This window comes from Pristiophorus japonicus, unplaced genomic scaffold (assembly GCF_044704955.1).
Source record: "Pristiophorus japonicus isolate sPriJap1 unplaced genomic scaffold, sPriJap1.hap1 HAP1_SCAFFOLD_382, whole genome shotgun sequence".
Classification (NCBI taxonomy): Eukaryota; Metazoa; Chordata; class Chondrichthyes; family Pristiophoridae; genus Pristiophorus; species Pristiophorus japonicus.
In genome coordinates, this window is record NW_027253674.1 from 55,682 (window position 1) to 67,768 (window position 12,087).

At 48.5% G+C, this 12,087-nt stretch overlaps 1 long non-coding RNA gene across 1 annotated transcript in view; it reads right to left on the reverse strand.

The window, feature by feature from the left end:
* Window positions 1–642: 642 nt before the first annotated feature.
* The window catches only part of LOC139250476 (uncharacterized), a 40,144-nt gene continuing 28,699 nt past the window's right edge, over window positions 643–12,087 (reverse strand). The window contains exon 3 of the long non-coding RNA XR_011591309.1: window positions 643–1,117. This is a non-coding gene — a long non-coding RNA (uncharacterized lncRNA). The remainder of the gene's footprint in view (window positions 1,118–12,087) is intronic.

The window sequence follows — 12,087 nt, forward strand, 5'->3', positions numbered from 1 at the left end:
CTCTCCCCAGTGTGTACTCGCTGGTGTCTCAACAGGTTGGATGAACAAGTGAATCCCTTCCCACACTCCGAGCAGGTGAACGGCCTCTCCCCAGTGTGTACTCGCTGGTGTCTCAGCAGGTCGGATGACTGAGTGAATCCCTTCCCACACTCCGAGCAGGTGAATGGCCTCTCCCCAGTGTGAACTCGCTGGTGTGTCAGCAGGTTGGATGAACAAGTGAATCCTTTACCACACTCATAGCAGGTGAACGGCCTCTCCCCAGTGTGAACTTGCTGGTGTGCCAGCAGGTTGGATGAACAATTGAATCCCTTCCCACACTCCGAGCAGGTGAACGGCCTCTCCTCAGTGTGTACTCGCTGGTGTGACTGCAGGATGGATGGCCGAGTGAATCCCTTCCCACACTCAGAGCAGGTGAACGGCCTCTCCCCAGTGTGAACTCGCTGGTGTGTCAGCAGGTTGGATGAACAAGTGAATCCCTTCCCACACTCATAGCAGGTGAACGGCCTCTCCCCAGTGTGAACTCGCTGGTGTTTCAGCAGGTTGGATGAACAAGTGAATCCCTTCCCACACTCCGAGCAGGTGAACGGCCTCTCCCCAGTGTGAACTCGCTGGTGTTTCAGCAGGTCGGATGACTGAGTGAATCGCTTCCCACACTCAGAGCAGGTGAACGGCCTCTCCCCAGTGTGACTGTGTTGATGAATTTCCAGGAGAGATGGTGATCTGAATCCCTTCCCACAGTCCCCACATTTCCACGGTTTCTCCATGGTGCGGGTATCCTTGTGACTCTCCAGGTTGGACGATCAGTTGAAGCCTCGCCCACACACACAACACGTTTACAGTTTCTCCCCGCTGTGAATGGTGCGATGTTTCTTCAGACTGTGTAACTGGTTAAAGCTCTTTCCACAGGCAGTGCACTGGAACACTCACTCGGGTTTGTGTGTCTCAGTGCTTTTCCAGTCACACTGATATTTGAAATCTTTTCGCACAGACAGAACAGACAAACATTTCTCCTTCCACTTTCAAAGGCCGATGATATTCAGGTCCTGATGAATCGATTGACTCCATCAGATCTTGACGCGATGTTTAGTTTGTGTTTCCTGTCTGAAAATCTCCCCTTCTAATACGATGTAAAAGGAGATAACAAAACTCATCACTGTCAGTACAAGACACAAATTCAGTATATACACATCTAGTTTCCATTTAACATTCTTTCCTCTCTTTTTCTTCCAAAGCTGTAAATCCCTGTCCCACACATTGTCCCTCCTGCAGCACTGAAATCCAAATCAACACACATTTCTAGCCTGTTTCTCCTCCACTCCCAGTTTTCACCACCAATTCTGGTTGGGTTCAGTTCTACACTCACTGGTTCCCGTCCCTCTCCTCCCCTGAATGTTCTGACTGTGGCTGGGTTCAGGTCGACACTCAGATGTTCCCCACTTCCCCTGAAGATGCTGAGTCTGGCTGTGTTCAGTTCCGCACTCACTGGTTCCCCTACCTCTGCTCCCCTGATGGGGCGGTCTCTGGCTGGGTTCAGTTCTACACTCACTGGTTCCCCTCCCCTGAAGGTACTGACTCTGGCTGGGTTCAGTTCTACACTCACTGGTTCCCCTCCCCTGAAGGTACTGACTCTGGCTGGGTTCAGTTCTACACTCACTAGTTCCCCTCCCCTGAAGGTGCTGACTCTGGCTGGGTTCAGTTCTACACTCACTAGTTCCCCTCCCCTGAAGGTACTGACTCTGTCTGGGTTCAGTTCTACACTCACTAGTTCCCCTCCCCTGAAGGTACTGACTCTGGCTGGGTTCAGTTCTACACTCACTGGTTCCCCTCCCCTGAAGGTACTGACTCTGGCTGGGTTCAGTTCTACACTCACTGGTTCCCCTCCCCTGAAGGTACTGACTCTGGCTGGGTTCAGTTCTACACTCACTGGTTCCCCTCCCCTGAAGGTACTGACTCTAGTTGGGTTCAGTTCTACACTCACTGAGTCCCCTCCCCTGAAGTTGCTGACTCTGGCTGGGTTCAGTTCTGCACTCACTGGTTCCCCTCCCCTGAAGGTGCTGACTCTGGCTGGGTTCAGTTCCAGACACTGACATCATTCACTTTGTTCCTGCACCAAGATGGCCACGCATGCGCTGTGCTGCTCAGTGAATCAAATTGGCGGCGTGAACATGCCTTCCTGCACCAAGATGGCCACCGTTAGCCTGGGCCTGTGACCGGGAGAAAGCCCCAAAGCTGCAACCGCCGATATTCCGGTTATTATTCCGGGCTTGCGGCGAGCACCGATTGTTTATGAAGCCTCCCCGGCTCCCCACTGGTCCATTACTCTGCTCCGTCCCGCTGAAAGGGACACTTCTTGGGAGCCTGTACAAAACGCGTCTCCTCCACCATTACAAGCACCGTGCATGCTCCAAACACAGCCAGGGCCCGCGCCTGCGCACTGAGCTCCTGTAGTCTGGGTGCAGCACATTCTCCCCTGCGGGGCATGCTGGGTACATATGACCATGAGAAATTGGAGCAGGACTGGGCCACCCAGACCCCCGGGCCTTCTCCCCATTCAATAAGGTCATGGCTGGTCTGATCATAGGCTCAGCTCCATTCCCTGCCCACTCCCCAGAACCCTTTACTCCCTTATCACTCAAAAATCTGGCTATCTCCGCCTTAAATATATACAATGATCCAGACTCCACTGCTCTCTGGTGCAGAGAATTCCACAGATTTACAACCCTCAGAGAAGAAATTCCTCCTCATCTCAGTTTTAAATCAGTTGAGGAGAAAGATTGCATTTGTGACTAGAACACGATGTACTGAGATTGCATTGGGCACTGAACTATGTTCATTCTGGCAGCTCTTGTTTGTTTCTGGTTATCTTAATAACCTCTATACCTGAACATAAGAACATAAGAAATAGCAACAGGAGTAGGCCATACGGCCCCTCGAGCCTGCTCCGCCATTCAATAAGATCATGGCTGATCTGATCATGGACTGAGTTCCACTTCCCCGCCCGCTCCCCATGACCCATATTCCCATATCGTTTAAGAAACTGTCTATTTCTGTCTTAAATTTATTCAATGGCCCAACTTCCACAGCTCTCTGAGGCAGTGAAGTCCATAGATTTACAACCCTCTGAGAGAAGAAATTGCTCCTCATCTCTCTTTTAAATGGGCGGCCCCTTATTCTAAGATCATGCACTCTAATTCTATTATCAGTGGAAACATCCTCTCTGCATCCACCTTATCAAGCCCCCTCATAATCTTATACGTTTTGATAAGATCACCTTTCATTCTTCTTAATTCCAGTCAGTAGAGGCCCAACCTGCTTAATTGTTCCTCATAAGTCAAACCCCTCATGCCCAGAATCAACCTAGTGAACCTTCTCTGAGCTGCCTCCAAAGCAAGTATACCCTTTCATAAATATGGAAACCAAAACTGCACGCAGTGTTCCAGGTGTGGCCTCACATATAGCTGTAGCAAGATTTTCCTGCTTTTATACCCTATCCCTTTTGCAATAAAGGCCAAGATACCATTGGCCTTCCTGATCACTTGCTGAAACTACATACTATCCTGTTGCATTTCATTCACAAGTATCCCCAGGTCCTGCTGTACTGCAGTACTTTGCAATCTTTCGCCATTTAAACAATATGTTGCTCTTTGATTTTTTTCTGCCAAAGTGCATGACCTCACACTTTCCAACATTATAGTCCATCTGCCAAATTTTTGCTCACTCACTTAGCCTGTCTATGTCCTTTTGCAGATTTGTTGTGTCCTCCTCACACATTGCTTTTCCTTCGATCTTTGTATCAGCAGCAAACTTGGCTATGTTACACTCAGTCCCTTTTTCCAAGTCGTTAATATAGATTGTAAAGCTGGAGATTAATACCCTCTATAAATGTTGAATAAATTATCTTTGTTTCAAACACAGTTTGTTAAATATTTGATTCCTCCATGATCAGAGGAGATTAATTGATGTTCTGTTATGGACTGTTCCCTTTTAGGGCTTTTTCTTAATCTAACTTATATCACTTCTCACCTAGTTCGCTTTCTCGCATATCAAACTCCAAACTTGTTCCATTTGCATACATGATTTGTGGTTGTAGTAGACTTAACTGCCGTGTCTCACTTTAAACTCAGCTGAAATCTTTTGAACCACCCCTTTATTGAACTGTCTTGCATAAGATTTGAAATCCGTTACTTTCTAGATCAGTTAACCGGTTTTTGAAACCAATTGAATATTAAAAACTCATCCACACATTTTGCACGTGATAGCCTGTGAAATATTCTGATATTTGAAATCATCATTACCACAAGCTCCGTTCCCTAGTGACCGACTCCATCCCTCTCCCCAACTTCTGTCTGAGCCTGAACCAGACTGTTCACAACCTTGGTGACATACTTAACCCTGAAATAAGTTTTTGACCACATATCCACAAAATAACTAAGAATGCCTATTTCCACCTCTGTAACATCGCCCATCTCCGCTCATGCCTCAGCTCATCCACTGCTGAAGCCCTCATCCATGCCTTTTTTTACTTCTGGACTTGACTATTCCAATGCACTCCTCCCACATCCTGACCTACATAAACTAGTGTTGATCCAAAACTCGGCTGCCCATGTCCGAACTCGCACCAAGTCCAGCTCACCCATCACCCCTGTGCTCGCTGACCTACATTGGCTTCCAGTGAAGCAACGCCTTGATTTCAAAATTCCCACTCACACTGCCCCCACAACATCCCCACCTCCCCACCACTCCCGCCCATGAGATATCAGTCTTTCTCAGTATCCCTGATTATAATTGTTCAACCATTGGTGGTTTTTGTGGCTGTGCCTTCTGTTGCCCAGGCCTCAATTCTGGAACATCCAGCCTAAACATTTCTGTCTAACTCCTGCTGTACCTGCCCTGGCAGTTTTTGATGGGATAGTGTAGAGCACGTTTTTCTCTGTATCTACTCTGTGCTGTATCTTCGCTCAGAGTGTTTGACGGGACAGTGTAGAGTGATTTTTACTCAATATGTAACCCGTGTTGTTCCTGCTCTGGGTGTGTTTGATCGGACAGTGTAGAGGGAGATTTACTCTGTATCTAACCCGTGCTTTACCTACCCTGAGAATGGTTAATGGGACAATGTAGAGGGATATTTACTTTGCATTATAATCCTTTGTGTACCTGCCGTGGAGTGGCTGATAGGACAGTGTAGAGGGAATTTACTCTGCATCTATCATTTGTGTACTTGCCCTGGGAATGTTTGCTGGGACAGTGTACAGGGAACGTTACTCTGTTTGTACCCAGTGCTGTACGTGCCCGAGGAGTGTTTGATGGACAGTGTAAAGGGAGTTTTACTCTGTATCTAACCCGTGCTGTACCTGTGATGGGAGTGTTTGATAGATCAGTGTAGAGGGAACTTTCTTCTGTGTCTAACCTGTGTTGTACCTGCCCTGGGAATGTCTGGTTGAACATTATAGAGGGAGATCTCCTCAATATCTAATAAATGCTGTATCTGCCCTGGGATGTTAGAGGGAGATGTACTCTGTGTCTAACCTGTACTGTACTTGCCCTGGGAACTGTATAGCGGAAGCTTTGGTCTGTATTTAATCCATGTTGTACCTGCCCTGGGAGAGTTTGATGGGACAGTGTATTGGGATCCTTACTGTGTACCTACTCATATCCGTTATACTCCTTGGAGGACGAAATGTGCACTGTGACTCCGGGAGGAGCTCCTCAGCCGGAGTGACTGGAGTGCATCATCACCCCCAGCAACCAAATTTTAATTTGATTTAAGTTTACTGTCCAAAGTTTAATTGGTTTATTTTGTTGGTTATAGTGCCCCCCACCCCAGCTTTAATCTGGGGGTACTTGATTTACAGATCAACAATGAAATAGTTGTGCTATACCTGCCCTGGGATTTTTTTATTGGAACAGTGTAGAGGGAGAAATTACTCTGTAATTATCCCGTGCTGTTCCTGCCCTGGAGTGTTTGTGGGACATGTACTCCATATGTGCTGTAGCAGCCCTCGTCTGTTTGTTGCGACAATGTTGAGGGAGCTTTATTCTGGATATAACCCATGCTGTACCTGCCCTGGGACTGTTTAATGGGACCGTGTCGAGAGAGATTTACTCTCTGTTTGAACCGTGCTGTACTTCACCTGAGAGTATTTAATGTGGCAGAGTAGAGTAGCGGGAGCTCTACACTGTATCTAACCCATGTATCACATCATGGGCCACCCCAACCTGCGAGAGAACATCTCCACAGGTTGGGGCTATAAAAAGAGCAGGAGCGAGCCACTGCAGCTTCAGTGTGAGCTGACACAAATGTGTGACGCTTCGAGGTAGATGACTGGGTGACATCATCAGGCCCCAGATTGCCATTTGGATTGCCATGAGCAGGAGCATCGGCAGGGCCCTGGTACAGCAGAGGAACATGGAAGGATGTGCTGGACTTGTGACGAGTGATCGGGGCAGAGGAGTGATGAGGGAGCATGCCTGAGATTTGGTGAGTGATCGTGATGGAGGTTTAGCGAATGTTTGGTGCAGAGATGGGGCAGGAGATTGTGGCGGAGGTGCGGTGAGTGTTTTTTTGGAGGAGGAGTGGAAAGAGATTGTGGCGGAGGTGAAGCGAATGTTTGTGGTGGAGGAGTGGTGAGAGATCGTGGCGGAGGTGCAGCGAATGTTTGTGGTGGAGGAGTGGCGAGAGATCGTGGTGGAGGTGCGGCGAATGAGGGTACCGGGTGCAAAAGAGGCGAGAGCCCAGGGGCAGCACGGACCAGCCCACACTGTTATATTTGTGCACACTAGCTCCGTACAGCAAAACAGGTCTCCAGTAATCCTGATTAACCCTTGCCACTGGACCAATCCTAGCTCTGTCATGCCCGTGTCGTGGCTGGTGTGCAACGGTCACCACACGTTAAAAACAATCCACCCATAGGCATCTTCCACCTCCTCAATTGGAGGTCAGGACTGGAACATTGGGTCCCTCATTGAAACATCTGTGAACTCATGTGGAAGCAAATCATCCTCGTTCGAGGGGCCAGCTATGATCATCTAACCCGTGCTTTACCTGCCCTGGGATTGTTCAGAACAGTGTAGAGGGAGCTTTATTCTGTATCTATCACATGCTGTAGTTTCCTCTGGCACTGACTCTCACTGGGATACAGTTCCTTTGGCACAGATTTACTGTATATTTAATTCATGCTGTACCTATCCTGGGAGTGTTTGATAGGATAGTGTAGAGTGAGCTTTATTCATTATCTAACCAATGCAGTATCCACTCTGGAATGCATGGGACAGGTTGAGGGAGATATACTCCATATCTCACCTTGGAATGTCTAGTGGGATAGTGTTGAGGAAGCTTTACTCTGTATCTAAGCAAGGCAAGCCTATCCTTCCTGAGAGAAGGAGACCAAAACAGTGCATAGGACTCCAGGTGTGGTAAGGGAGTGAAGGGTTCTGGGGAGCGGGCAGGGAAGTGGAGCTGAGTCTGTGATCAGACCAGCCATGACCTTATTGAATGGGGAGCAGGCTCGGGGGTCCGGGTGGCCCACGCCTGCTCCTATTTCTCATGGTCTTATGTACCCAGCGTGCCCCACGGGGGAGAATGTGCTGCACCCAGACTACAGGAGCTCAGTGCGCAGGCACGGGCCCAGGCTGTGTTTGGAGCATGCGCTGTGCGTGTAATGGCGGTGGCGACACATTTTGTACAGGCTCCTCAGAAGTGTCCTTTTCAGCGGGACAGAGCGGAGAAATGGACCAGCGGGGAGCCGGGGAGGCTTCATAACAAAACAATGCTCACTGCAAGCCCGGAATAATAACCGGAATATCGGCGGTTGCAGTTTCGAGGCTTTCTCCCGGTCACAGGCTCAGGCTAACAGTGGCCATCTTCATTCAGGAAGGCAGGCTCAGCGCTCCGCTATTTTGATTCAGTGAGTAGCAGAGCGCATGTGTGGCCATCTTGGTGCAGGAACAAAGTGAATGATGTCAATGTCTGGAACTGAACCCACCCAGAGTCAGTACCTTCAGGGGAGGGGATCCAGTGAGTGTAGAACTGAACCCAGCCAGAGTCAGTACCTTCAGGGGAGGGGAACCAGTGAGTGTAGAACTGAACCCAGCCAGAGTCAGCACCTTCAGGGGAGGGGAACCAGTGAGTGTAGAACTGAATCCAGCCAGAGTCAGTACCTTCAGGGGAGGGGAACCAGTGAGTGTAGAACTGACCCCAGCCAGAGTCAGTACCTTCAGGGGAGGGGAACCAGTGAGTGTAGAACTGACCCCAGCCAGAGTCAGTACCTTCAGGGGAGGGGAACCAGTGAGTGTAGAACTGAAACCAGCCAGAGTCAACACCTTCAGGGGGGGGGATCCAGTGAGTGTAGAACTGAACCCAGCCAGAGTCAGTACCTTCAGGGGAGGCGGGGGGAAGAGAGAGGGGATAAAAGTTCACTGGTTTGGGGGTAATATATCAGCATGGATGGAGGATTGGCTGACTGACAGAAAACAGAGAGTCAGGATGAATGGTTGTTTCTTGGGTTGACAATCAGTAACTAGTGGGGTGTCGCAGGGATCAGTGCTGAGACTCCAACTATTCACAATCCATATTAATGACTTGGAAGAAGGGACCGAGTGTAACGAAGCCAAGTTTGCTGATGATACAATGATGGGAGGAAAAGCAATGTGTGAGGCAGGGACACAAAACCTGCAAAAGGACATTGGCAGGCTGAGTGAGTGAGCATAAATTTGGCAGATGGAGTATAATTTTGGAAAGTGTGAGGTCAGGCACTTTGGCAGAAAAAAATTAAACAGCAAGTTATTGTTTAAATGTTGAAAGATTGCAAAGTGCTGCAGTACAGCAAGACCTGAGGGTACTTGTGCATGAAACACAAAAGGATAGTATGCAGGTGCAGTAAGTGATCAGGAAGGCAAATGGAATCTTGGCCTTTATTCCAAATGGGATGGAGTATAAAAGCAGGGAAGTCTTGCTACAGCTATACAGGGTATTGGTGAGGCCACACCTGGAATAGTGTGTGCAGTTTTGGTTTCCATATTTATGAAAGAATATACTTGCTTTGGAGGCAGTTCAGAGAATTGTCACAAGGTTAATTCCAGGGATGAGATAGACAGGACAGAGAGAGGTTGTTTCCACTTGTCGGGGAGACTCGAACTTGGGGGCACAGCCTCAAAATATGGGGGAGCCAATTTAAAACCAAGTTGAGAAGGAATTTCTTCTCCCAGAGGTTTGTGAAACTGTGGAATTCTCTGCCCAAGGAAGCAGCTGAGGCTAGCTCATTGAATATATTCAAATCACAGATAGATAGATTTTTAACCAATAAGGGAATTAAGGGTTATGGGGAGCGGGCGGGTAAGTGGAGCTGAGTCCACGGCCAGATCAGCCTTGATCTTGCTGAGTGGCGGAGCAGGCTCGAGAGCCTAGATGGCCTGCTCCTGTTCCTAATTCTTATGTTTTTATAATTCTTATGTTCTTATGTTCTTATTAATGTTGGGGAAGTCCAGAACCAGGGGTCACAGTCTGGGGATAAGGAATAAGCCATTTAGGACCGAGATGAGGAGAGACTTCTTCACCCAGAGAGTGGTGAACCTGTGGAATTCCCTGCCACAGAAAGTTGTTGAGGCCAATTCACTAAATATATTCAAAAAGGAGTTAGATGTCGTCCTTACTACTAGGGGGATCAAGGGGTATAGCGAGAAAGCAGGAATGAGGTACTGAAGTTGCATGTTCAGCCATCAACTCATTGAATGGCAGTGAAGGCTCGAAGGGCCGAATGGCCTACTCCTGCACCTATTTTCTATGTTTCTATGTTTCTATGAGGGGGTTGACTTATGAGAAAAGGTTGGGGTGGGGCCTCTACTCATTGGAATTCAGAAGTATAAGGGGTGATCTTAACGAAATGTGTAAGATTATGAGGGGGCTTGACAAGGTGGATGCAGAGAGGAATTTCCACTGATAATGGGGAGACGAGAACTACAGGGCATAATCTTAGAATAAGGGGCCGCCCACTTAAAAGAAGAAATTTCTTCTTGGAGAGTTGTGGATCTGTGGAATTCACTGCCTCAGAGAGCTGTGCAATCCGGGACATTTAATAAATTTAAGACATAAATAGACAGATTTATAAACGATAAGGGAATAAGTGGTTATGGGGAGCGGACCTGAGTCCATGATCAGATCAGCGATGATGGTATTAAATGGAGGAGCAGGCTCGAGGGGCCAGATGGGCTACACCTCCTCCTATTTCTTATGTTAACCAGTGAGTGCAGAACTGAAACCAGACAGATTCAGCATCTGCATTGGATGAGAGGGGAGCTAGTGAGTTTGGAACAGATTCCAGCCACATTCAGCACCTTAAGGGGAGGAGATCAGTGATTGTAGAATTTGTTCCAGCCAGAGTCGACACCTTTAGGGGAGGAGAGGGAGGGGATCCAGTGAGTGTAGAACTGAACCCAGACAGAGTCAGCACCTTCAGGGGAGGGAACCAGTGAGTGTAGAACTTGTTCCAGCCAGAGTCAGCACCTTCAGGGGAGGGGAACCAGTGAGTGTAGAACTGAACCCAGCCAGAGTCAGTACCTTCAGGGGAGGGGAACCAGTGAGTGTAGAACTGAACCCAGCCAGAGTCAGTACCTTCAGGGGAGGGGAACCAGTGAGTGTAGAACTGAACCCAGCCAGAGTCAGTACCTTCAGGGGAGGGGAACCAGTGAGTGTAGAACTGAACCCAGCCAGAGTCAGTACCTTCAGGGGAGGGGAACCAGTGAGTGTAGAACTGAACCCAGCCAGAGTCAGTACCTTCAGGGGAGGGGAACCAGTGAGTGTAGAACTGAACCCAGCCAGAGTCAGCACCTTCAGGGGAGGGGAACCAGTGAGTGTAGAACTGAACCCAGCCAGAGTCAGTACCTTCAGGGGAGGGGAACCAGTGAATGCACAACTGAACCCAGCCAAAGTCTACACCTACAGGGGAGGAGAGAGAGGGGAACCAGTGAGTGCATAACTGAACCCAGTCAGATTCAGTACCTTCAGGGGAGGGGAACCAGTGAGTGTAGAACTGAACAAAGCCAGAGTCAGCACCTTAAGGGGAGGGCCAGAGGGCAACCAGTGATTGTCGATGAAGTAGGATTTTAGAATCTCACTGTCGAAAGACGCTGGCAATAGTCAAAGTCGGTCAGAAGCAAACCCGGTTGCCCCAGCAACAGGAGGATGGAGCTGTAATAATAAAGTACATCGCATACACCGTTCCAAGAAATCACATGGGACAGGATGTTTGGCTACAAGAATGTAAACCACAGTCGGCTGAGACTGCGAGATGTGCACTTCTCTGTAAATGTCAGACATTGTGGTTGAGTAGTACAAACCACACAATTCGAGCAAAGTTGTATCAATGCACTGTCAACACCATGTTTTAGATGCAATGTTAAATGTCACGAAACCTTGCGTCGGGCCGAGCAGGTGTGTCTCTGACCAAAATAGGTCAATGTCGCTGTAAAACTGAACCCAGCCAGAGTCAGTACCTTCAGGGGAGGGGAACCAATGAGTGTAGAACTGAACCCAGCCAGAGTCAGCACCTTCAGGGGAGGGGAAGCAGTGAATGTAGAACTGAACCCAGCCAGAGTCAGGAACTTCAGGGGAGGGGAACCAGTGAGTGTAGAACTGAATACAGCCAGAGTCAGCACCTTCAGGGGAGGGGAGAAATGGGAGGGAGGGGAAGCATGGAGTATAGAACTGAACACATCCACAGAAGGTAGCTTCAGGTTCACTCCCTGGTTCCTCTCCTGTCTGGTGTAGAAATCCCCTCAGCACGGGAATGGAGACAAGTCCAGACCAAAACTGTGTGCAGTACTCCAGCTGTGGTCTTACCAATAACCTGTCCAGTTGTAGCAGGACTTCGACTTTTATACTCCGTCCCCTTGCAATAAAGGCCAGAATTCCATTTGCCTTCCTGATTACTTGCTGTACCTGTATACTAACTTTTTGAGTTTCATGTACAAGAACCCCCAGATCCCTCTGTGTAACAGTATTTTGTAATCATCCATTTAAATAATAATTTGCTTTGTTATTTTTCCTACCAAAAGGAGATAACCTGACATTTTACCACATTGTCGTCCATCTGC